Consider the following 25649-nt stretch of genomic DNA (forward strand, 5'->3'; position numbering starts at 1 on the left):
CGGCACTAATGCTGCTCCAGATTTTAAACAAAGAATTATAATAACAAATAAAATATGGCTTTACACTACATGGCGACCGTGACTTTGGTCTAAAAGGAAACAAAAGACGGTTGCCGTAGGAGACCTTGTGGTGATAAAGGAGGACAATATGCCGCCGTTGCAGTGGCCACTAGGGAGAATAGTGACGGTACTCGCAGGAAGGGACCATCCGGACTGCAGCAGGAGAATGCACGAGAGCAATTCATCGTCTGGCGATCTTACCACTAGACACTCAAGGGGCACCCGAAGAAGTGACGAAAATGTCAGAAGGTCCCCAAGATTATGTTCCAATTCATACTGTTGCTGGCCATTGCCAACACCACCCAAGCCGTCCCAGTCATGGAAGAACCTCCCGTAAAGGTGGGTCCATTACCTAATAAAACGGGAACATATGTAGAATTAAAGAATAGAATTGCTCTGATGTCAGCAGAATGGACAATCATATCATATTTTGATCTACGGATGTTAGCGCAGGAAATCACTGCACTTAAGAAAAATATCGAAGAATTCTCAACCTGGTGCCTTCGAAGCGGATCTTGTCCGACAATTCATGTGCTCGAACAAGAGGCCAGCGAGCTATATGATGGTCAACAGCAATTCGATCATCATCGACAACGGAGAGGAGCCCTGAATCTGGTAGGAAATCTCGCCAACGGACTATTTGGAGTTCTAGACTCTCAATATGACTATGGAGGACGTCATCCGCAGAATCCAAGCTAAGGAATTGTACAACACGCATCTGCTCAAAAATCAGACTTCGATCTTAGATAGTACAATAAACGTGATGAGAACCAGTAATGATGAAGACCACAGAGCTCGAAAATACCATACGGACTGGGAACATGGCACAATTGTCGTCAGAGCTAACACTAATAGCAGGGCATATTAAGAGGACACAGACGGCAGTCATCAACATTTTAACCGGACTAAAAAGGGGCATAGTCAGCCCAGCATTAATCTCCGTAAGTAAACTACAAAAGGAGCTTACAAACATACAGGCCCATCTCCCGAAGGGGAGGCGGCTACCTGTTACACATGAGACTATGCATGATATCTATCAGGTGATGGTCTCAGAAGTCCATGAACTGGACGATACCCTTATACTCCATACTAAAATACCATTAGTGGATGAAGAGGAGTACGACGTATATCAATTGACACCAATTCCAGTAGCTACCCAAGATCATATAATCGCAACGGAGACAGAAACCAAATATCTAGCGATTAGTGATCATCGAGATCGACATTTCGCACCAACCGTGGAGGAGCTGAACCAGTGCGCGAAGATGTCAAAAGGACCAATGCTGTGCAGTTTAAAACAAACTACGTTGGGTCAAGCTGAACAAAAACCCATCAGCAAACCCAAAAAGATTAACACGACAAGCATATAGTATCCCCTTGATGCTCCAAATTCTTGGACTTTCGCTATAACACAGGAGATAACGCTAACCTATGTTTGTGGAGACGAGCGAGGGAAAATACAAGTGCATAATAATGGAATCATGACGATGAATGCGGACTGCATTGCAAGGAGTCCAATAGTTACGTTACAGGGACACCCATCGTTAAGGTCGACAATAGAGAAAGAAACGGCGACAATTATTACACATTCTTTTAAGAGACCAATACAGGAGAGTCATCAAGACACGACCATACATAGCAGCACAACAGGCAACCTAAATCACCTGCAGGGAGAAGTCAATCAACTTCAAGAGCAGCTTGAAAAAGGGGACTCAGAGAACTACGTTAAACCAATCTTCATTGCAGCAGGTCTCGTAATATTACTGTTGCTATCAGCAATTTTTGTACTCATCAGAAAGGGTAAAAATACATAAATGTTTCACCAAGAGAATGTCGCAGAACAGAGCGTCACTTCTCCAATACCTATGAATCAGGTAAAAACGCTGACGACCACAGAATAAAAAATCATTGCTATTTAAGAATATATTTAGTTTTAAAGTGAATCAAATAAAAAAGAGGACGTGGTTATTACTTATGACCCGAATCACTTTTGGAATCATAATACATCTCCAGGGGATCGGCGTCCGGCACTGGAGGACCACGGCAAGCACAGCCAACCGAACAACAGCAACACGATTGTTTGGAAGAAGGATGAAGGAGCCGTCATGGACCCTCACAGGCCGATTGAGAGGATAACGAAGGCCATCTATAATTGGACCACACGGAGTCAAATGAATACCATACGGCGTTTACGACGTACATAAAATCCTGGGATATTATCCAGTAAAGACCAACAGGTGGGGACACAAGTATAACGCATCGAACCATCAAGGTCCAGAACGATTTCGTAGTGACCAGCAAGCACCATTGCGACAAACTGAGACCCGACGCACAGAACACTGCAGTTTTTATAGATGATTAACGAAACCTCAGCAGAAAAAAAAATATATATACATACTTAATGGTAAAGTAAGCAATTTTATGAAGTATTAAACACTGACAAAGGCAGATCCAATATCGCATTCAACGCCGGAATCTGATTCATCACCCCAGGATGACACGTCAGCGCGCAAAACAGGATTATTGCTACGGTGCAAGGGCAGGACAGCACGCCGAAAAACCAGGACGGACCCGTCGTCCAATAAGAGAAAGGAATCAGGATGAAGTTGGTCAGCGCGATCAGCTGCATATCGTAGGTTACGTCAAACAAAACCAATCGGACTACGTATCCACAGTTGGTTTTCTCGACGAAATATGTTAGGACCATTTGGATAAAGAATGTGCAGTCCTTGTGGGAGACGAGTAGACTTCTCCTCACATGCGAACTGAAAAACGAGATCCGTATAAGGGACGAGCAACATATCGACAACTGACAAATAGTGGCTACTCTCCGCTTTTATTGACGAACCCGTCAATGGGGCGGAGAATGTTCGTAACCAAGGTTACTCGGCTCGGTCTAGCAAGGTTTCGCAGCACGGGTTAAACGCACGAGTTACCATACCGGTACCATCAACTACGCCACCGCCTAAACCTCCCCGTGCTACCCTTTTTCAATTGGACAGTGACCAGCAGCTAGCCGTTCGTTGTCCCACATAGGATCGACATAAGAAATGCAACATCAGCACAAGGCAGGATGTTGCTAAACGACACCCACTCAGCAGAGCTCTAGAAAATACTTTGTTAGCATTTACACACCCACACATACATAATTGTAAATACATAAAATTCTTTGGCGGAGGTTTGGTTTGAATCTCAAGCCACAATAAAGATTATTCCATTTGGAACAACCGAACAGAAGACATCAAGTGTTTATTTAAGATCTTATTACCATCAGGAGCAGTAATTATAAGTTATTATAACTGGCGCAGCCAGCCGGAAGGAGGAAAAAGGACATACCATACCCGGAGAACTGAGAAGGACCGAAATGATAAAAACAATTATTTTTATAATTTATATGCAACAGTAAGTTTAAAATAATGATGTGATGGAAGTAAGGTGTGTGGTGTAAGTAGAAAAGAAAAAAAATAAAATAAAATAAAAAGAAGATACCTATTGCAAGTGACTGTCCGCTCGTGGCTGGAATAAATGCATCGCGCAGGAATTCCAGTTAGCTTCAGCACGGTAAAATAGTAAACAGACAAGGAAACTCCAAAGACCACTGCATCGCGCAAGGTTATTTGGCGAACCGCAAAGTTAAATAAAAGAGGGAACAAACCATAGCACATACAAGAAGAAATTGTTGGCATATCGGAAACCACTGCATCGCGCAAGGGTGACGGTTAAGCAATAGTAATAGAAAAAAAAAAGAAAACATAAAAATAATATATATGTATGTTACAAAAATATGAGGGAACCCGATACCACTGCATCGCGCAAGGGTATAGAAGGGTATGTGAAGAAAAGTAACAAAAAACACATACACAACACTTCCAACACAATACATTCTCAAGAAATAACAAAACAAATTGAACAAATGATAATAACAGAATTTTACAGATAAATGACACCGACACACACCACACTTCTAAAGAAAAGGAACGATTAGGGAACAACACACAAACCAGGAGAAAAGCTAAGAAAAAAAAAATACATAATAAAATAATAAGGTACAGAACAGGGAAGTTAATACAATGACGCATCAAGAAAATTTAGGAATGCAACAGACAACGTTTGAGATGTTAGGCCCGGTAAATTCCGATGTGATCCGGTCGATGCACGTTTATATGGGGGAAAAAGAAAGGTTAAACGAGTTTATGATAAACGCAGAAGAGATCCTTTTAATGATAAGAGGAATGGACCAAACACCAATGGGACTGATGATCCTTAGGCAAATAAGGAATAAAATCCAAGGAAAAGCCGATGATATTTTGGTAAAATCAAATTGTGGATTAAATTGGGATGAAATTAAAAGAATTTTGATAGCTCATTTCGCAGATATGAGAATGAATCAGTTGGAAAATAAAAGACTAACAGTAGAATTATTTTACTCGGATGTATCTGATGTGCATAAGGCATTGTGTAATGTTATAGACAGGACAGATACAAACCCCATCGCAATTCAGACAAAGATGAAATTATATGAGGAAACGTGTCTGGAGGCGTTTCTAACAGGTCTAAAGCACAATTTAGGTAGTGCTGTCAGGGGAAGAGTTCCAAAGACGCTCTTGGAAGCATACGAGATAGCGATTAAGGAGAGAGACATTTATTACCGGTCTAAGGAGGTACCCAGTAACAATAATTTCAATACTTCAGAGGGATTTAACAGACAGAACTTTGGTTATAATAGAAACAGATGGTATAATAATAACTTTACCAGAGATAATGGAGGATATAGGCAACAAGGAGAAAATAATAGGAACCTCAGGTGGAATAGGGAAGAAAACAGGAACAGAGGATATGACAATGGCATTTATGCCAAAACAAGAGGTTGCAGAATATTTATCAACTGGGCCTTGAAGTGCCAAACGATGGCAGTCAGGACAATTAAATACAGTAGAAAGAGAAGAGGAGCACCAGGTGAATAACATTGAGGATGAAGGAAATTTTCGTCAAAATGCCTCCAAAAACAAAAAGGGTATATAAGGAAGGATACCCATCAGACGACATTACCATACGTGGTAGTTAAAGGAAAGAACAAAAAGGAACTAAAATTATTAATAGACTCGGGAGCTACGAATTCATATTTAAGTCCCGCAATAGTTAGTAAAGATCAACAACTAAAATTGGAAGAAAACTTTGTTATTAAAACACCAATAGGAAGTCATAAAATAAACAGTTATGTAAAAGAGATTGAGCTACAGGAAATTGCCAAAGGGGAATCTTTTGATTTCTTGCTATTTCATTTCCATTCCTGGTTTGATGGATTATAAAGAATGGACATATTAATAAAGTTAGGTGCAAGTTTAGATTTAGAAAATCTCGTATTAAGAACTAAGACAGGGACAGTTAAGGTCCATTTGAAGCCCAATAGGGCCACTGACATACATTTCCTGGAGGAGGCGACTAAAACAATTGTAACCTTACCAGTTTCAATAAACAATGGTTCATTTTTGATACAAACAACACAAGTGGAAGAAGGGTTAGAAATAACTGGTGGAATTTATTATGCAAGAAAGGGACAAAGCCGACCTGGAAGTTGTTAATTTCACAGGAAAAGAAAAGAAGTTATACCTGGAAAAGCCCTTGGCTGTCACTGCATATGATTCCAAAGATTATGTATAAATCGAAATGCTTAGACCATTTAAACAGAAGTATGTAGGCAGGGAAATAAACACAATGGAGTTAGCCGGGGGTGAAGAAAGGCATGCAAAGTTTGATATGTCGCATCTAAATACAGAAGAGGCGGGAAGTCTTAGAAAACTGTGTTCGGAATTTCCGAGTATTTTTCACACAAAGGGAAATCAATTGACATTTACCAATGCGGTAACTCACTCAATTCGAACAACGGATGATATTACTATCTATAAAAAGCCATACAGATATGGATTTAAGCAAATGGAAGAAAAGAAAAATCAGATACAGGAGTTGTTAGAACAGGAAGTTATTAGGCACAGTCACTCACCTTGGAGTGCACCAGTTTGGCTAGTACCAAAGAAGATGGACCTATCAGGAAACCAGAAGTGGAGGTTGGTGGTCGATTTTAGGAAGTTGAATGAGAAGACAGTAAAGGATAGGTATCCGATGCCAGTAATTGGCGAAGTACTTAATTAACTGGGAAAGGCCATGTATTTCTCGGTATTAGATTTGGCTAGCGGATACCATCGGATTGAGATGGAAAAACAGGACTTTCCAAAAACAGCATTTACAACAGATAATGGGCACTTTGAATATATAAGGATGCCATTTGGATTGACAAATGCTCCAGCGACGTTTCAAAGAGTGATGAATAACCTGATGGGAGAGTTAGTAGGCAAGATTTGTCTGGTCTACATGGATGATATAATTGTGTATTCCCCGTCATTGCAAAGACACATGCAAGACTTGAGGACAGTTTTTAAAAGGATAAGTGGAGCAAATTTTAAACCTCAAACAGATAAATCAGAATTTTTAAAGAAGGAAATAGAGTATTTAGGGCATGTAGTGACACAAGAAGGAGTCAGACCAAACCCAAAGAAGATTGAGGCCATAAAGCTTTTTCCTTTGCCCAAAACACCAAAGGAAATAAAATCGTTTCTTGGACTCATTGGGTATTACAGGAAGTTCATAAAAGATTTTGCAAAAGAGACTAAAAGGGAAACAACAAATAATCATAGATGTAGAGTATACAAAAACCTTTGAATATTGCATTAATGCGTGTGAAACTTGCCAGACATTGAAATATGATCGGTAACCACAAAAGGTGGTATTTCAAAATACGGAAACTCCGTGCAAGCCACTTGACATCGTTCATACGGAGTGATACACAATCAACAAAAACTACGTTATAACAATAATAGACAAGTTTTCAAGGTTTGCTGTGGGGTACACCATACCGGCAAGAGATAGTTTAAATATTGTTAAATCAATAAAGAAGTTCATAAGTCAGTACGGTGTCCCCAAAAAGATCATATGTGACCAAGGCGCAGAGTATGCCTCGGCATTATTCAGGGATTTCTGTAGGCAATACGGAATTGAATTGCATGTGACGTCGTTTCAACAATCGTCCAGCAATTCACCGGTTGAAAGGCTTCATTCAACGCTGACAGAAATTTATAGAATAATTATGAAAACAAGGAAGGACTTAAAACTAGAAAATGAGCATGAGGAAGTTTTAGATGAAGTTTTCCTAACATATAATAACTCAAAACACTCCAGTACGAAATTGAAGCCGTTCGAAGCAGCACAACAGGCAACCTAAATCACCTGCAGGGAGAAGTCAATCAACTTCAAGAGCAGCTTGAAAAAGGGGACTCAGAGAACTACGTTAAACCAATCTTCATTGCAGCAGGTCTCGTAATATTACTGTTGCTATCAGCAATTTTTGTACTCATCAGAAAGGGTAAAAATACATAAATGTTTCACCAAGAGAATGTCGCAGAACAGAGCGTCACTTCTCCAATACCTATGAGTCAGGTAAAAACGCTGACGACCACAGAATAAAAAATCATTGCTATTTAAGAATATATTTAGTTTTAAAGTGAATCAAATAAAAAAGAGGACGTGGTTATTACTTATGACCCGAATCACTTTTGGAATCATAATACATCTCCAGGGGATCGGCGTCCGGCACTGGAGGACCACGGCAAGCACAGCCAACCGAACAGCAACACGATTGTTTGGAAGAAGGATGAAGGAGCCGTCATGGACCCTCACAGGCCGATTGGGAGGATAACGAAGGCCATCTATAATTGGACCACACGGAGTCAAATGAATACCATACGGCGTTTACGACGTACATAAAATCCTGGGATATTATCCAGTAAAGACCAACAGGTGGGGACACAAGTATAACGCATCGAACCATCAAGGTCCAGAACGATTTCGTAGTGACCAGCAAGCACCATTGCGACAAACTGAGACCCGACGCACAGAACACTGCAGTTTTTATAGATGATTAACGAAACCTCAGCAGAAAATAAAATATATATACATACTTAATGGTAAAGTAAGCAATTTTATGAAGTATTAAACACTGACAAAGGCAGATCCAATATCGCATTCAACGCCGGAATCTGATTCATCACCCCAGGATGACACGTCAGCGCGCAAAACAGGATTATTGCTACGGTGCAAGGGCAGGACAGCACGCCGAAAAACCAGGACGGACCCGTCGTCCAATAAGAGAAAGGAATCAGGATGAAGTTGGACAGCGCGATCAGCTGCATATCGTAGGTTACGTCAAACAAAACCAATCGGACTACGTATCCACAGTTGGTTTTCTCGACGAAATATGTTAGGACCATTTGGATAAAGAATGTGCAGTCCTTGTGGGAGACGAGTAGACTTCTCCTCACATGCGAACTGAAAAACGAGATCCGTATAAGGGACGAGCAACATATCGACAACTGACAAATAGTGGCTACTCTCCGCTTTTATTGACGAACCCGTCAATGGGGCGGAGAATGTTCGTAACCAAGGTTACTCGGCTCGGTCTAGCAAGGTTTCGCAGCACGGGTTAAACGCACGAGTTACCATACCGGTACCATCAACTACGCCACCGCCTAAACCTCCCCGTGCTACCCTTTTTCAATTGGACAGTGACCAGCAGCTAGCCGTTCGTTGTCCCACATAGGATCGACATAAGAAATGCAACATCAGCACAAGGCAGGATGTTGCTAAACGACACCCACTCAGCAGAGCTCTAGAAAATACTTTGTTAGCATTTACACACCCACACATACATAATTGTAAAATTTATAGAATAATTATGAAAACAAGGAAGGACTTAAAACTAGAAAATGAGCATGAGGAAGTTTTAGATGAAGTTTTCCTAACATATAATAACTCAAAACACTCCAGTACGAAATTGAAGCCGTTCGAATTGTTCTCGGGGAGAACACACGTTTTTGAACGGGAGATCAATTTTGATACGGAGCATGAGTACTTAAGGAAGTTAAATGCTTATCAAGAGGAAATGTATAAGGGGGTTAAGGACAGGTTAGAAAGACAAAAACAGGAAAGGACGCGAAAAATCAATGAGGGAAGAAAAGAAGCCATGGAGTTGGAAAAAGGAGATGTAGTTCATAGGAAGGAGAATAGAAGAAATAAACTAACACCTAGGTTTACGGAGCACACAGTAGATGAGGATAATGGGGTTACATTCGTTGCGAAAAGAAACAAAAGATACACAAATCAAAAATTAAAAAAAGGATTAAACAAAATAAAAACTAATCAACCACGGTTACAGGTGCATATTGGTCCATGGACAGACAATGGACGTGCAAACGCTAAAACGAGAAGAAGCGATCATAAAAATGGAGCTGGGGAAGGCAAGAGTAATGGTCGGAGCGAGGACGTTCGACCATATAATAAACTTTAAGGACTACGAAGGTAGTATTGCACAGATTGAAAACGCGTTATTAGACATAGAGAATGTTAGATTCTCAGGTGAGGCAGTCCAGGTAGTTAAGGAAAAATTGTACCAGGTGAAGGAGAAGCTAAAAATACTTAGACCAAGAAGTGGGGTCAAAAGAGGGATTTTTAATGGGTATTGACGCGTATGATGAGGAGAAAATAGGAAATAGAATAAAAGAATTAAGAAACGAAACAAGGTTTCTTAGAAAAGAAGCGGACGAGCAAAGAACCTTTTATCAGGAAACTTTGAGTAGGTTTACGAAAATTACTAAGCATATAAACAAGGAGCAGGAAGATATAAATTTGTTTATAAAAAATTATAAGAATAACGTGTTTAAGGAATTAACACAAGAGCACAATGAAATACATATGCTCCAGCATTTGAATAGGATTAGTTACAGTATTGATTTGTTAACAGTGCACTTGAACAATATTGCGGAGAGCATATTGTAGTATGCATGTATCATTGTAGCGAGTACCCACTGTACCGACACCAACATTGTGTTACAGTGTACTTAGGCAAATACAAAAGTGCCGGTCGCTAAACTTTTGCGGCCAGCCGAAATATGAATGCGCCTCAGAGCCCAACTTATGGGAAGTGCTAGTGTCAGCATATTCCCATGGCCTGAGTGCAGACACATACAAAGCATGCATGTACAACTTCTCTCGCGCCCTCAGTGCTACCAGCACAAATACAATTGAGAGCATATACTTCGATATATATGACAGCCGCTGCCAATGTTTGCAGGCAGCGCAGCCGCAAATAGCTAGCTGTAATTCATTCTCGATTTGACAATTACGGAATAAAGATCTGCCCATGGCAACTATATCAAAATGGCAGTTTGAAACAAATTACAAATCTTTTTAATTAAAATATTACAAAGAAGAAACAATAAAGGGGAAACACAACATGGCGACCGTGACATCGATATTGGACTCAAAAAAATAATAACACAAATCAAAGTTGGAAGTGAAATAAACAAAAGGAAAGTTATGAACGATTGCCGCCACATCCATTCGTGTAAAAGGGTGCAAGCGAAAATGTTTACGTGAAACAACGTGTGTCCCTAGTATGACAGAAATGAGATATTCTATCTAATGAGACGAGTACAAACAAAAGTGCCGGCCCAAAAAAAAAAAAGAGGAAGAGCAAGCGCCCACTATTTAAATGAAAGCAATCACAACCTGTGCGAGGACCAGCACCGGCACCGCCTAAAACCATAGGCCAATCAACGCAAAATAAAAACTAAATTACCGCTTGTGCGAGGACCAGCACCGGCGCCACCTAAAACCATAGGTCAAGGACTACAAAAAGGATAAGAAGTGTGGGAGGAATGGCAAATCCTCCTACGCCTACGATGGAAAACACACAAGTATAAACGAAGACCTACACCACCGAACTTACACTGGAGAAGGAGAAGCCTGTGCAGCCAGCACCGGCCCCGTTCGGCGCTCCAAGCCGGACCCTGGAGAAGTGAACCGACAGCGCTTCCAAGAGCGCACATCTTAAATTTTTTTTATTATTTTTATATGCATCTGCGATGCAAAACATTATATTTAACAACAATTGTACAGACCAGGCAGTTTCTAGCTGCGGGTCTTAATTTTTTTTTACCTAGGTAGGGATACATGTAAAATTTCATACATATATATACAAAAAAAAAATTTAATTAATTAAATAACACATATGTAAATGCCTAAGACAAAGAAAAAATAATAAGAGAAAAAGGAGAGGAACTCAGAAGAACTTCCTGAATTTAAAAATTAAAGAGTTAAATAGGCAGCTATATGCTGAAAAATCTACCCCAGTATCCTGGGATGAAAATGTAGAAATTAAGAAAGAATTAGAGAACACGTATAGGGAATTAGATGCCTACAAAAATAAAAATGACATGAAAGAGGCTAGAAAACCAAAGTGCCCTGCAGATTGTAAAGGACCTTTCGAAAATACAGCTTGTGAGTATACGTGTCATAAGAAAAATTAAAAGATATAAAAATAGAATATATAAATATGAATGAACATTTTTTTTATGAAAAGTAACGCAATATCCAAGACAGATTTTGAATGCGTTACAGAAATAATACCCAAAATGGGTTTAATTGAAACTAAAACAGTGGACTCCACTGCCAACGTAATTAATAAAATCGAATCAAAAACTATTGATAGCGATTTAACAAACATATTATTATCAATAATTGTTTTTATAATGAGTGCATACATTTTGTATATGTATACCACAATAAGTGTGTATCAAAAAGAGCTATAATTAGAAGCCAGGCCAACGATCTGGATAAGATTTAAATCAATAGAGCACAAACAATTATTATAAAAATATGTTTCAAAACAAAAATTAGAATCCAAATTTGTAAATGTATGCAACGAAATACCAAAATAAGAAAATTAAAATTTTGAAATAAAATATAACTAAAATATATTAACAAACAATATGAATACCACAAATTGCATAAGAATTATTCAAGCCAATCAACCAACTTTTGAGAATAGGGTATTAGCCATACTTAGAAACAGAACAGAGCCTCTATCAATATCAGATTTTGAAGAAGAGTATATAAATAGGTACGACCTAGCTTTTTCCCCGCTTATTCATTGCAGCGGTACGCAAAAAAAAATAGTACTGTCTACAGTAAGAAACTGTAAAGTATTTTCGGAAGTAGACATACACCCAGTGCTAGGACATATAAATGTGCTAAAAATTATGCGCAACTAATACACAAAAAAAATATAATAAGTCCTTAGTATGGAATGGGAGCAATTAACTACCCAAATACGAGAATTAAAGGACACATTTGACAAGTCTTACAAATGTATAAGCCAAAATAGGCCAATACATAAAGACACTATTAATAAACATGCAAAAATTCTTGTAGATTCTTTCAATACTGCAAGAACTTTAGTACATGAAAATAGGGCAGCGATAAATAAAACGAATTGGTCAATATTATCTAAATTATTGATCAAATTACGTACAAATCTAATTACTGTCAAAGATAGGTATAATTTAAATATATCGATACCGACAATTTTAAACACACCTTTGACGATAGATCAAGACATAGACCTAACAGAAAATGAAGATTCCGATTCGAGCGAAGGAATCGAAATAAAAGAAAAAGATCTACACGATCTAACAATTCCTGCAGTTATAACAGTAACAGAAGCAGAAGAAGAAGATATAGAATCAGATGTAAGCGTGCCAGACACAAAAGAAAACATAATGGCAGATCCAGCAGCCCAAAGGGCATATATAAAAGATATCTCGAATGCCATCCCGGAATTTAACGGGCAAAAGATACATCTTCAAAGATTCATAACAGCCTTGAAGTTGGTTAACTTGACTAAAGGCACATTCGAAGATTTAGCTGTAGAAGTCATTAAATCAAAAATAATAGGATCTACACTATACAAAGTACAGAACGAAACATCAATAAATTCAATAATAAAGAAATTGCAAGACACTATAGTCGGCGAAACATCCGACGTAGTCAAAGCGAAAATTGCGAAAACAAGACAGAAAGGCAAAACTACCGAGAAATTTACTTCAGAAATAGACAACTTACGAAAGCTCCTTGAAGCTTCGTACATTGACGAAGGCCTACCAGCCGAACACGCTGACAAATTCAGCACAAAAGAAGCCATTACCTCAATGGTTAAAAATTGTGAGCATGGCCGCCTAAAAACAATTTTAGAGGCAGGCAACTTCACAACTATGACTAAAGCCGTCACTAAGTATATACAATGTAGTACTGAAATGACAGGCAATGCAAATTCAATACTCTACACACAAAGAGGAAACAACTATCGCGTTAACAACTTCAGAAATAATTACCGCGGTAGGGGCAATAACCGAGGTAATTATCAGCATAACGGATATTACCATAATAATGGCTATAACCAAAATAACAGTTATAACCGAAACTATAATAATCAGACCAACAACAATTATAGAGGTCGTGGTTATTATAGAGGACACAACCGTGGTGGAAACACCAACAATGCAAATACGAACACCAACAGACAAAATAATAATAATGTCCGACAAGTACAAACCACGTCGGAAAACCAATAAAGACCCTTAAGATAAAAAACCCAGTAAAGAATACGGTTCATACTATCAATCTTCATTTCAATCTTTTCGTTTCTCTCAAAAATGAATACACAAATAAATTATATACATTACTAGTTGATACAGGTGCAGACATATCCTTAATAAAAGAAACTTCGGACTCGTTTAACAATGTTGATTATACAAATATTACCCAAATATCAGGTGTTGGTGAAGGAACAACCAACTCAAAGGGTTTAGTATCAATAGAACTTCTTTCAAGCAACTATGCTATACCACATACTTTTCATTTAGTAACATCAAATTTTCCTATTCCATGTGATGGAATCATAGGCGTAGATTTTATGAAAAAATACAATTGTCAAATAGATTTAAAACCAGAAAACGATTGGCTCATACTGAGACCAGATAACCTCTATAATCCGATACATATTCCAATAAATCAGAAAATAATTTGACAATTCTACCAGCAAGATCCGAAGTAGTCCGAAAAATTGCTTTAAATTCAGCAACCAAGTATATATTAATACCAAACCAAGAAATTCAAAATGGAGTATTCATTGGAAATTCCATTGGAGATTCTAAAAACACTTTTGTCCGAATTTTGAATACAACTAATAAAACTGCAATCATTCAATTAAATACACTGAAAGTTGAACCATTAGATGATTACGACATAGTTAAATATAATAAAAACAAGGAAGAACGCTATAGTCGAGTACCTCGACTATCAGATACCCGTTACTCAGCTAAAGGGACCAAAGGAAAATGGAGATATGCAAGCAGCAAATGCGCCACCTACCGGCGGTAGACAGATTTAAGCGTTGTGGGCGTTAGAGTGGGCGTGGCAAAGTTTTTTTTAAATCAATCGATAGGTATTGACGAGACCAATACATTTCAGTTTAAATTTTTTATCTACCATGAAAATTGTGGGCGCCACAGACTTGGGCGGTTTGTGGGCGTTGGAGTGGGCGTGGCATATTCGCGTAATAAACTTGCGCTGCGCTCAAGCCTACGGAATCTAAATCTGAAATCTCGTTTCTCTATCTTTGATATTTTCCGAGATATCCGCGTTCATATTTACGATTTTTTGAAGTTTGTGGGCGGTTTGTGGGCGTTAAAGTGGGCGTGGCAAACTTTTTTTAGGTCAGTCGGTAGGTATTGATGAGAACAATACATTTCAGTTAAAATTTTTGTTCTAGCATCAAAACTGTAGGAGCCACAGTTTTGGGCGGTTTGTGGGCGTTAGAGTGGGCGTGGCACTCTTTTGAAACAAACTTGCGCTGCGCAGGAATCTCAGGAATCTGCATGCCTAATCCCAGTATTGTAACTCTTATAGTTTCCAAGATCTCAGCGTTCATACGGACAGACGGACAGACGGACAGACGGACAGACGGACAGACGGACATGGCTAGATCGACTCGGCTAGTGATCCTGATCAAGAATATATATACTTTATGGGGTCGGAAACGCTTCCTTCTGCCTGTTACATACTTTCCGACGAATCTAGTATACCCTTTTACTCTACGAGTAACGGGTATAAAAATAAGAAAAAATTATACTGAAATTGAACAAAAGTTTTCCACCTCAGTTCAAGGAAATTCTTAACGAATTATGCACAAAATACACAGATATATTCGGAAAAGAATCCGAATCAATATCAACTAATAATTTCTACAAACAAAAAATAAGAATGAAAGATGATGAACCTGTATACATAAAGAATTATAGAATTCCCCACAGTCAAAAAGACGAAGTAGAAAAACAAGTAGACAAATTAATTAAAGACAAAATAGTAGAACCTTCAATTTCTGAATACAACAGTCCATTACTAATCGTCCCGAAAAAATCATTACCAAATTGTGACACTAAAAGATGGCGTTTAGTAATTAATTACTGCCAAATTAACAAAAACATTTTATCAGATAAATTTCCACTACCAAGAATAGACGATATTCTTGACCAATTAGGTAGAGCTAAATACTTTTCATGATTAGATCTAATGTCAGGATTTCATCAAATAGAACTCGAAGAAACGTCTAGAAATATAACATCCTTCTCCACGAGCAAGGGCTCCTATCGCTTCACGCGATTACCTTATGGTTTAAAAATAGCGCCAAATTCTTTCCAAAGAATGATGACAATTGCATTTTCAGGTATCGAACCTTCACAGGCATTCTTGTATATGGATGACCTAATTGTCATCGGTTGTTCAGAAAAACATATGGTTAAAAATCTTACAAACGTTTTTGACTTATGTAGGAAGCACAACCTTAAATTGCACCCAGAAAAGTGCACATTTTTCAGACACGAAGTGACCTTCCTTGGACACAAGTGTACTGACAAAGGTATTCTGCCAGATAATAAAAAATACGATGTAATAAAAAAATACCCAGTCCCAACGGACGCAGACAGCGCTAGAAGATTCGTTGCATTTTGCAATTACTACAGACGTTTTATTAAAAATTTTTCCGATTACTCACGACACATAACTAGATTATGTAAAAAGAATGTTAAATTCGAATGGACAGATGAATGTCAAAACGCATTCGAATACCTTAAAATTCAATTGATGAAACCTACACTTCTACAATACCCAGATCTTAATAAAGAATTTTGTATAACAACAGATGCAAGCAAACAAGCGTGTGGAGCTGTTCTTACTCAAGATTATAATAACACACAGTTACCAGTAGCCTATGTATCAAGATCATTTACTAAAGGAGAAAGCAACAAAAATACAACTGAACAGGAATTAGCAGCTATCCACTGGGCGATAATTCATTTTAGACCATACATTTATGGAAGACATTTCACAGTCAAGACAGACCATAGGCCATTAGCCTACTTATTTTCGATGACAAACCCGAGCTCAAAACTGACGAGAATGAGATTAGACTTAGAAGAATATGATTTTACTGTGGAATACCTTAAGGGAAAAGACAATCATATAGACGACGCGCTTTCAAGAATAACCATAACGGATTTAAAGAATATTCAAACGAATAATAAAATTCTGACAGTCACTACCAGAAACCAAAGTAAACAGAAAAATTCCTGCGCAGGAAAAGAAAAAGAAAAAATAGATTTGCCTAGGCAAACTCTAAATAAAGCTTCTCAGCCCAACGTATACGAAGTCATTGTAAATGACGAGGTACGAAAAGTAGTGACCTTGCGAATAACAGATTCACTATGTATACTTAAGCATGGAAAAAAAGTTATAGCAAGAATTGATGTTAGCGATATGTACACCAATGGAATTCTCGACTTAGGTCAGTTCTTTCAAAGGCTTGAAAAAGAAGCCGGTATACTTAATATCAGCAAACTCAAAGTGGCACCGAGCGAAAAGATCTTTGACACTGAATCAATAGAATCTTTTAAAATAATGGGCAATAAAACATTACAATCTCTAAGAGTAGCGCTACTCAAGCCGGTGACCCTATTATCAAATAATGATAAAGAGAAAGAAGCATTACTGTTTACATTCCATGACGATCCAATTCAAGGAGGTCATACAGGCATAGCTAGAACATTAGCAAAGATAAAAAGGCATTATTATTGGAAAAATATGACCCGATTTATAACAAATTATATAAGAAAATGCCCAAAATGCCAAAAATCCAAAACAACCACACATACAAAAACTATAACTAAATCGCCACAAATGGCTTTTGACAGGGTAATTGTGGATACGATTGGTCCACTACCTAAATCTAAACAAGGAAACGAATATGCAGTAACCCTAATCTGCGATTTAACTAAATACCTTGTGGCAATACCAATCCAAAACAAAAGTGCAAAAATAGTAGCAAAAGCTATATTCGAAGATTTTATTCTAACCTACGGTCCAATGAAGACGTTCATAACGGACATGGGAACAGAATATAAAAATTCGATAATTGAAGAGTTATGTAAAAATTTAAATATCAAAAACATAACTTCTACCGCACACCATCACCAAACTGTAGGAGCCGTGGAGCGAAGCCACAGAACATTTAATGAGTTCATCCGCTCATACATCTCAGTTGATAAAACAGATTGGGATGTATGGCTCCAGTACTTCGTATATTGTTTCAACACAACACCATCTATGGCACATGACTACTGTCCATATGAGTTAGTTTTTGGTAAAACTCCAAATTTACCTCAACATTTTATAGCATAGATAACATAAAACCTCTATATAATGTGGATGACTACGCAAAAGAATCTAAGTTTAGACTAGAACAAGCATTTAAGAGAGCTAGATTAATGCTAGAATCTCATAAAAAGAAACAAAAAATTAGATATGACAAAAATACCTTAGATTTTGGTTTAAAAATAAAAGATCAGGTTTTATTGAAAAATGAAACAGGGCATAAGCTAGACTTCAAATATACTGGACCTTATAAGGTTGCAAGTATAGAAGAAAATGATAACATAGTAATTTCAAATAACAAAAATAAAAAACAAACAGTACATAAGGATAGATTAAAAATTTTTATTTCATAATCACTTTAATTCTCTTATAAATATATCACGTGTTCTTGCCTAAGGTCGATGGGCAAGGTCGGGTCACTCCGCGGGACGAGAAGGGGTATAGACGCTCGTCGCTGGCACGGGGACGCTGTTTTATTGCAGTCGGATCGCGTCGCGACACGGGTGATTGTGGGTATCACGGTGCCGGACCACGGGCGATATGGACTGTGTGAGGAGGGGTACCGGATACTCGTGTAACCGGGGTTCAACAGTGTGTTGAGGTCACGCCGCGGGACAAGGAGGATACTGACACACCTGTCGCTAGCACGGGGACACTAGAGAGCACACAGGACGATTCGCGTCGCGACACAGATAGCTAGAGTAGTATGGTGCCGGACCACAGGCGATCGATGAGCTGTGTTAGGGTGAGTTGACAAGAGTCTTTACGTGAGAGAAGTAATAAGACTTGTGAGTGTTTAAATTTGTAACTCATTTTTTGCACCGACGAAATTTGTGGCGTTGTCACAATAGATGCTTCTTGCGACTCCTCTCCTTCCATTGAATCTTTTAAGTGCTGCCAAAAACGCTTGGGTGGTTAGATCCACTTCTAAGTGTACTGCTTTGGTGGCGAAACAACAAAAAATGGCTAAGTAGACCTTGTGGGGTTTCTTTCCTCGGATTTTGTAATGCACCATGAAAGGTCCACAGTAATCCACCCCACTGATATTAAATGGTCTTGTAATTCGTACCCGATCTGTTGGTAGCGGACTCATGATCTGGTTTAATAACCTTGGCCGAGCTCGGCAGCAGGTGATACAGCGTCGTACTGTTGTTAATGCAAGTTGTTTTCCCTTGATAGTCCAGAAGTGCTGTCGAGTGTTAGCTAACAGTGCCTGAGGGCCACAATGCTTAAGCTGCCGATGCTTGTTCTCAAATATGAGCCGTGTTACTTCATGACCTGCTGGCAGCAACATAGGATGTTTTTCATCGAATGCTAGACTTGAATTTTGGAGTCGTCCTCCCACTCGCAGCACCTTGGTATTGTCCAGAAACGGGTCTAACGACCGGTAAGGATCTGATACTGCCACACAACCGTTCTTCTGCAACTGAGTTATAGTCGCCTGGAATGCTATTCCTTGTATTTGTCGCACTATTCGTTGTAACGCCCTTGTACGTTGATCAGGCCTTATTGGTCCTGATTCTTTCTGAGTGTCTGATCGACAATTGTTTCCAAAACGTAACATCCAGGCTGCTATTCCTACCAGTGTATCAAACGATCCGTGATGATTGACTTCCGTGGTCCAATCCTCGATTTTGATTAGACTCAGGACGTGATTGGTTGTGGTCCGTTGTTCTGGGTCCTTCGTGTGTAGCATATGCTTAGTCTGTTGCTTCCAGACTTCTTTTTTTGTTGCCAGAAATGGTGGACCATTAAACCACAACTCCTTTTGTTTAAGCTGTGTTGCTGAACATCCTCTTGACGCAAGGTCTGCTGGGTTGTCTTCTGATGCTACGTGCCCCCATTGCTCCGGATTTGATAGCTCATGAATCCGAGCAATTCGGTTTGCCACGAACGTATGAAATGATGACGCCGTTGCGTTTATCCATGCCAACACTATTGTAGAGTCCGTCCAATATTGAACTTCATCTATCCTTATCCGTAGATCCTTTTTGATTCTTTCTGCTAGCTCAGCTCCTAGCACCGCTGCACATAATTCTAGTCTAGGTAATGTTTGTTTTGCTAGGGGTGCCACTCGTGATTTTGCGCATAGCAGCTTACTTACTATTGGACCGGACGATGTACTTGTACGAAGATAAGCAGCCGTGCCATAAGCGACTTCTGACGCATCAGAAAATATATGCAGTTGAATGGCTGCTGGGTCTGCCTCTGGAAGCGGGTGCCTGGCGAGCTCAATGGTCGCTAATACCTGACTATCCCTTCGAAATGCTTGCCAGTGCGTTGTATCTTCCTTGTCCAATTCAGTGTCCCAGCCTAACGATTTTTGCCATAGCTGCTGCATAAATATTTTTGCTGCTGTCGTTATGGGGCATAGTAAACCTAATGGATCAAATATTTTGGCTAACTCAGAGCACACAACTCGTTTTGTGACCGTCCCTTGTTCGTATGGCGTCGCGCGTCCTTGGAGTTTATCCTCCTTAGGATTCCACACTATCCGTAGTGTTTTTATTGTTGCATCCGAGAACTTGCTGAAGTCGAGGTCCAACGCCTGGTCGTCTTTTGGAATATCCTTAAGTAAGTCCGGGTGATTTGCGCACCACTTCCTCAACCTTAGTTTCGCCGACCCTAGAATTGTACAAATCTGATCTCGTTGCCGTATCGCCTCCTCCAGTGTGTCGGCTCCCGATAAGCAGTCGTCGACATAGAAATTTTGCTGAATGGCGATCGCGCCTAGCTGCTGGCTTGTCGGCGCTCTCTGTGCCAGATGTTGTAAACATTTTGTTGCTAAGTAAGGTGCACATGCAGTCCCGTAGGTCACCGTATTTAACTGGAAGTAACGTATTTTTTCCAGTGGGTTTCGTCGCCATACTATGAGTTGATAGCCTCTGTCCTGAGGATGAATCCAGATTTGTCGATACATCTTCTCTACGTCTGCTGTGAACACGAACCGATGAGTCCGGAACCGTAACAAAATTGATAGTAAATCACTCTGAACTGTCGGCCCGACCCTAAGAATGTTGTTAAGGCTCTTTTCTGTTGAGCTAGGCGCCGAAGCGTCAAAAACCACTCTTAATTTTGTGGTGGAGCTGTCTGGTTTCAGGACGCAATGGTGGGGAATGAAGTAATGATTCCTTGGTACACTGGAAAAGTGTACCTCCGTCATGTGATTTAAGCGTTCATACTCCTCCATAAAACTCACGTATCCTTCTCGCATTGCTGGATCCCGTTCCAAACGGCGTTCTATGCTGGAAAATCTCCGTTGAGCCAGGGCTAATGTTTTTCCTAGTTCCCTTGGATTTTCTGCGAACGGCAATCTTACCATTAGTCGTTGATCCGGGCAGAATTGGACGTTGGATACAAAGTGTTCTTCACAAAGCCTCTCTTGGACTGTCATTGCTGGTACTTCGGTATTAAACGTGTCTAGCTTCCAAAATTTTTCTAGGGCTGGTAGTGGGTCTTCCCGGGTTATTGTCATGACATTTCCTGCCATGGCTGCTGGCACTCGTCGTCTCACTCCGCCGAACACAATCCACCCAAGAGCGGTTTCCTGTAGCGTTGGCTTGTCATCCCCCAAATCGATAAGTCTGGGTCTTATTAATCGAGCATACACCTCGGCTCCCAGAAGCAAGTCTATGCTTCCGGGTTGACCGAATTCCGGGTCTGCCAATACTACAGTGCTCGGAATACTGAGTCCTTCATCTATGGATTCCGACGGTAGGTTTTTCGTCAGTTGTGGTAGGATAAACACTTCAATCTCCTTCTGAAAATTCAACCTCAACGATGACAGCCGTACACGTGCCGATGACGAAGATCCCTGCGCCGTGTGTCCAATTCCTAGGATACCTTGTGAAGTGCTGAAGGTGGGGAGCCCAAGTTGATCTGCCATCCTTCTAGACATGAGATTTAGCTGAGAGCCAAGGTCGATGACTGCGCGACATTGTTCTCGCCTTGCGGTTTGTCCTTGTAGTGCCACAATAGCTGTAGCGAGTAATACGTACGTGTTTGGCTGTTGGCCGCGGGCCAACGCAGACACCTCGTTAATCCTTGGTTTTTGCTGATTTGGACCTGAACCATTCATTGCTTGCAACGGTTGATCTCGGGTAGCAATGGCGACAACCGGCGCCGTGGAATCTGGATGCTTGTGTAACATGGAATGATGCCGTTGACGGCAGAAACGACAGGTCATTGGCGACGGGCAGCTGTTTGTCTTATGGTAGCTTGATAGACAATTAGCACAGCCTGCAATCTTCGTCATTGCCTGCCGACGTTCTTCCGGGTTCATTCTTCGAAACATATTGCAGGACAATGGCCGGTGTGTGGCTATGTTGCAAATTTTACAAATCGTATCTCGTGATACCAACGGCTTGGGTTGAGCGTCTAATGTTTCCAACATGCCGGATCGCCGTTCTAGAAAGGCTAAAACACTTTCAAGCAATGGGACTTCTGTCGGTGAGTTGGCTGAGTCTTCGAGAGCGGCTAACGTATACTGATATAGTTTCCGCCGTACTAAGAACCCTATAATTGGATCCCAGCTCTTTGTGCAGATTTCCAGGTTTTTAAGAGTGCTCATTGAATTCTTGATAGTGTCATGTAAGGCTCTGAGTTGGCGTGAGGAGCCATCTATAGGCTTGTAGTCAACGATTTTTGCTATGGCGGCGAATACTAGTATTTTTCCGTTCTGATACCTGGCCTTTAAACGCAACCAGGTGTCGTCATAACCACCCTGGGAGAAGGCTGTGTCTGTCAAGACGCTCCTCGCTTCACCACGAAGCGAACTCTGTAGAATATGTAGTTTTTGACTGGCCGAATATGGTTTGTTATGTACCAATTCCACAAAGAGATCATGGAACCGTGGCCAGTCTAGATACTCGCCATTGAATTCCGGAATGCTAATCGGCGGTAGTGCCAAGTTTAGGCTCATGGGCGCATCGTTTTCTCGAAGTAAATTCATTTCGTATTCCTCATATAACGTGTGGAATTGGGCTAGCTCTGCTTCTGCCCGAGCAGCGGCTCCGGGTGTGCTATCTAATTCATCGTGGGCTTGCCTCAGTAATGCCCAATGGAGATCCAAGTGTCTTTGTAGAGCTGGGGTGACGGTTGGAGCGTTTGAGGCTAATGTTAATGATGATTCCAATTCGTTGCATCTTCTCTGCAGTTGTCGAATTACCGTTTCAATTGTGGAGCTTCCCTTTACTTGCTCTCCTGTTGTGATCTTGATGTTGGCTGACGTCCGTCTGGGGGCCTTTGGTGGAACGCTTCCAGTCGGTATATTGTCATGGAACACCTTTTGATACTTCTCGACCAGCTCCTTAAGTGCGGTTAGTCGTGAGGAGTATTCACTTCCCGTGGGTAGTGCCGCTTGCTGGACCTCTTCATCCAGATCACAAAATTGTTGCCAGAGCTCCGTTAGTTGTTCTAACCTGCCGGCATAATAGCCTTCTCGGAGGCGCCGGTCGGCGGAATCTTTTCCATAGTTCTTAATAAGCTGTTGTATTTTTCCTTGCAGCTCGTTTTGATCGTCTAACAACCGATTGTGTAAATCGATTCTGGTTTGGTTTGTCTGCTCGATGAATGAAGTCGACATAGTGCAGATCTTCAGTAAGTCGGCTACTGCGGTTCTTAAGATAGGCCTGACAGGTGATTGTGTAAAACAAGTCTTAACTGTGCAAACCGGTGTGCCTTGCCTATGTGGAAGGCGAAAGCTGAAGTGTGATCCTTTGTTGGTAAAGGATCACGTCGGGGTCACCAATGTTTGTGCCTAACCGAAGTAGACACCTGCAGGACGATCGCGTCGCGGCAATGGTAACGATGGTTACTGCAATGCCGGACCACAGGCGATGCTGAACTGCGCTGAGGTTGAGCTAACGTGGTTAGCTGCTAGTTGAGATAGTGTATTACGAGCCCTATTCCTAGAGGTAGGAAGTAGAACCGCGGAGTTATGAGGTGTGTTGACAACTCTTCTATGTTCTTCTTAAATGCAGTGATCTCCTGCGCTAACAACCGTAGATCAAAATATGATATTATGGTCCATTCTGCGGACATCAGTGCTATTCTATTTGTTAATTCTACGATATATTCGGATACGGCTCGGGAAATAATTACGAAAACATGCTCGCAACTAGGAACAGAGTTCCATTTTATCCCACCACGGGCACCTCACTTTGGAGGATTATGGGAGGCGGCAGTGAAATCAGCAAAACATTTGTTGATCCGTACGGTGTCAACAGCAGATTTGACATACGAAGAATTAGAAACCGTCGTTATCGACATAGAGGCAATACTAAACTCACGGCCCCTCACTCCTATTTCTTCCAGCCCACGCGATCTGGCTGCATTGACTCCAGGACACTTCCTAATCGGAGGACCAATAACCGCATCTCCCGACATTCACAACAAGGAAGTACGATCGGGGCTAGTGACACGATGGAAGCACGTGGACAAGGTCAGACAGGAGTTTTGGAAAAGATGGAGCCACGAGTATCTGCAAGAGTTACAGAACCGGTCAAAATGGACAAGAAAACAAAAGTCGGTGGCCATTGGAGACCTTGTGGTAATAAAGGAGGACAACATCCCACCGTTGCAGTGGCCACTAGGGAGAGTAGTGGCAGTACACTCAGGAAGGGACGGTGCGATCCGAGTCGTCAACATCCAGACTTCAGCAGGAGAATGCACGAGAGCAATTCACCGATTGGCGATCTTGCCAATAGACACCCAAAAGGCATCCAAAGAAGTCACGGAAAGTGTGAGACGATCCCCAAGATTATGTTTAAAATCATAGTTTGGCTGGTCGTGGCCAAAGCCGCCCAAGCCGTCCCAATCACGGCAGAACCTCCCGTAAGGGTGGGCCCATTACCCAACAACACAGGAACATATGTAGAATTAACAAATAGAATAGCACTGATGTCCGCAGAATGGACCATAATATCATATTTTGATCTACGGTTGTTAGCGCAGGAGATCACTGCATTTAAGAAGAACATAGAAGAGTTATCAACACACCTCATAACTCCGCGGTTCTACTTCCTACCTCTAGGAATAGGGCTCGTAATACACTATCTCAACTAGCAGCTAACCACGTTAGCTCAACCTCAGCGCAGTTCAGCATCGCCTGTGGTCCGGCATTGCAGTAACCATCGTTACCATTGCCGCGACGCGATCGTCCTGCAGGTGTCTACTTCGGTTAGGCACAAACATCACGTATAGCCATACATAAATTAAGAACCATAATTATAATGGAAATATAATAAAAAAAAAAAAACTACTTAAATATATAATACTTATTGATTCGAAAAAAAAAAATAATAAATTAAATAAATAACACATAAAAAAAAAAAAATATATATATATATATATATATTATTATAAAACAATATGTTCATTTATATTTCATACACATATAGTAAGAAAATAACTTCATAGAATTACGTTACTTTTAAAAAGGAGGGAGATGTAGTATGCATGTATCATTGTAGCGAGTACCCACTGTACCGACACCAACATTGTGTTACAGTGTACTTAAACAAATACAAAAGTGCAGGTCGCTAAACTTTTGCGGCCAGCCGAAATATGAATGCGCCTCAGAGCCCAACTTATGGGAAGTGCTAGTGTCAGCATATTCCCATGGCCTGAGTGCAGACACATACAAAGCATGCATGTACAACTTCTCTCGCGCTCTCAGTGCTACCAGCACAAATACAATTGAGAGCATATACTTCGATATATATGACAGCCGCTGCCAATGTTTGCAGGCAGCGCAGCCGCAAATAGCTAGCTGTAATTCATTCTCGATTTGACAATTACGGAATAAAGATCTGCCCATGGCAACTATATCCAAATGGCAGTTTGAAACAAATTACAAATCTTTTTTTAATTAAAATATTACAAAGAAGAAACAATAAAGGGGAAACACAACAATATTGTTGGCGAAAATTCGC

The 25649-nt window shown here is 40.4% G+C and overlaps 1 pseudogene; it reads left to right on the forward strand.

The window, feature by feature from the left end:
• Positions 1-2554: 2554 nt before the first annotated feature.
• Positions 2555-25649, forward strand: part of LOC119558309 — a 29267-nt pseudogene continuing 6172 nt past the window's right edge.

Source organism: Drosophila subpulchrella, chromosome X (assembly GCF_014743375.2).
Source record: "Drosophila subpulchrella strain 33 F10 #4 breed RU33 chromosome X, RU_Dsub_v1.1 Primary Assembly, whole genome shotgun sequence".
Taxonomy (NCBI): domain Eukaryota; kingdom Metazoa; phylum Arthropoda; class Insecta; order Diptera; family Drosophilidae; genus Drosophila; species Drosophila subpulchrella.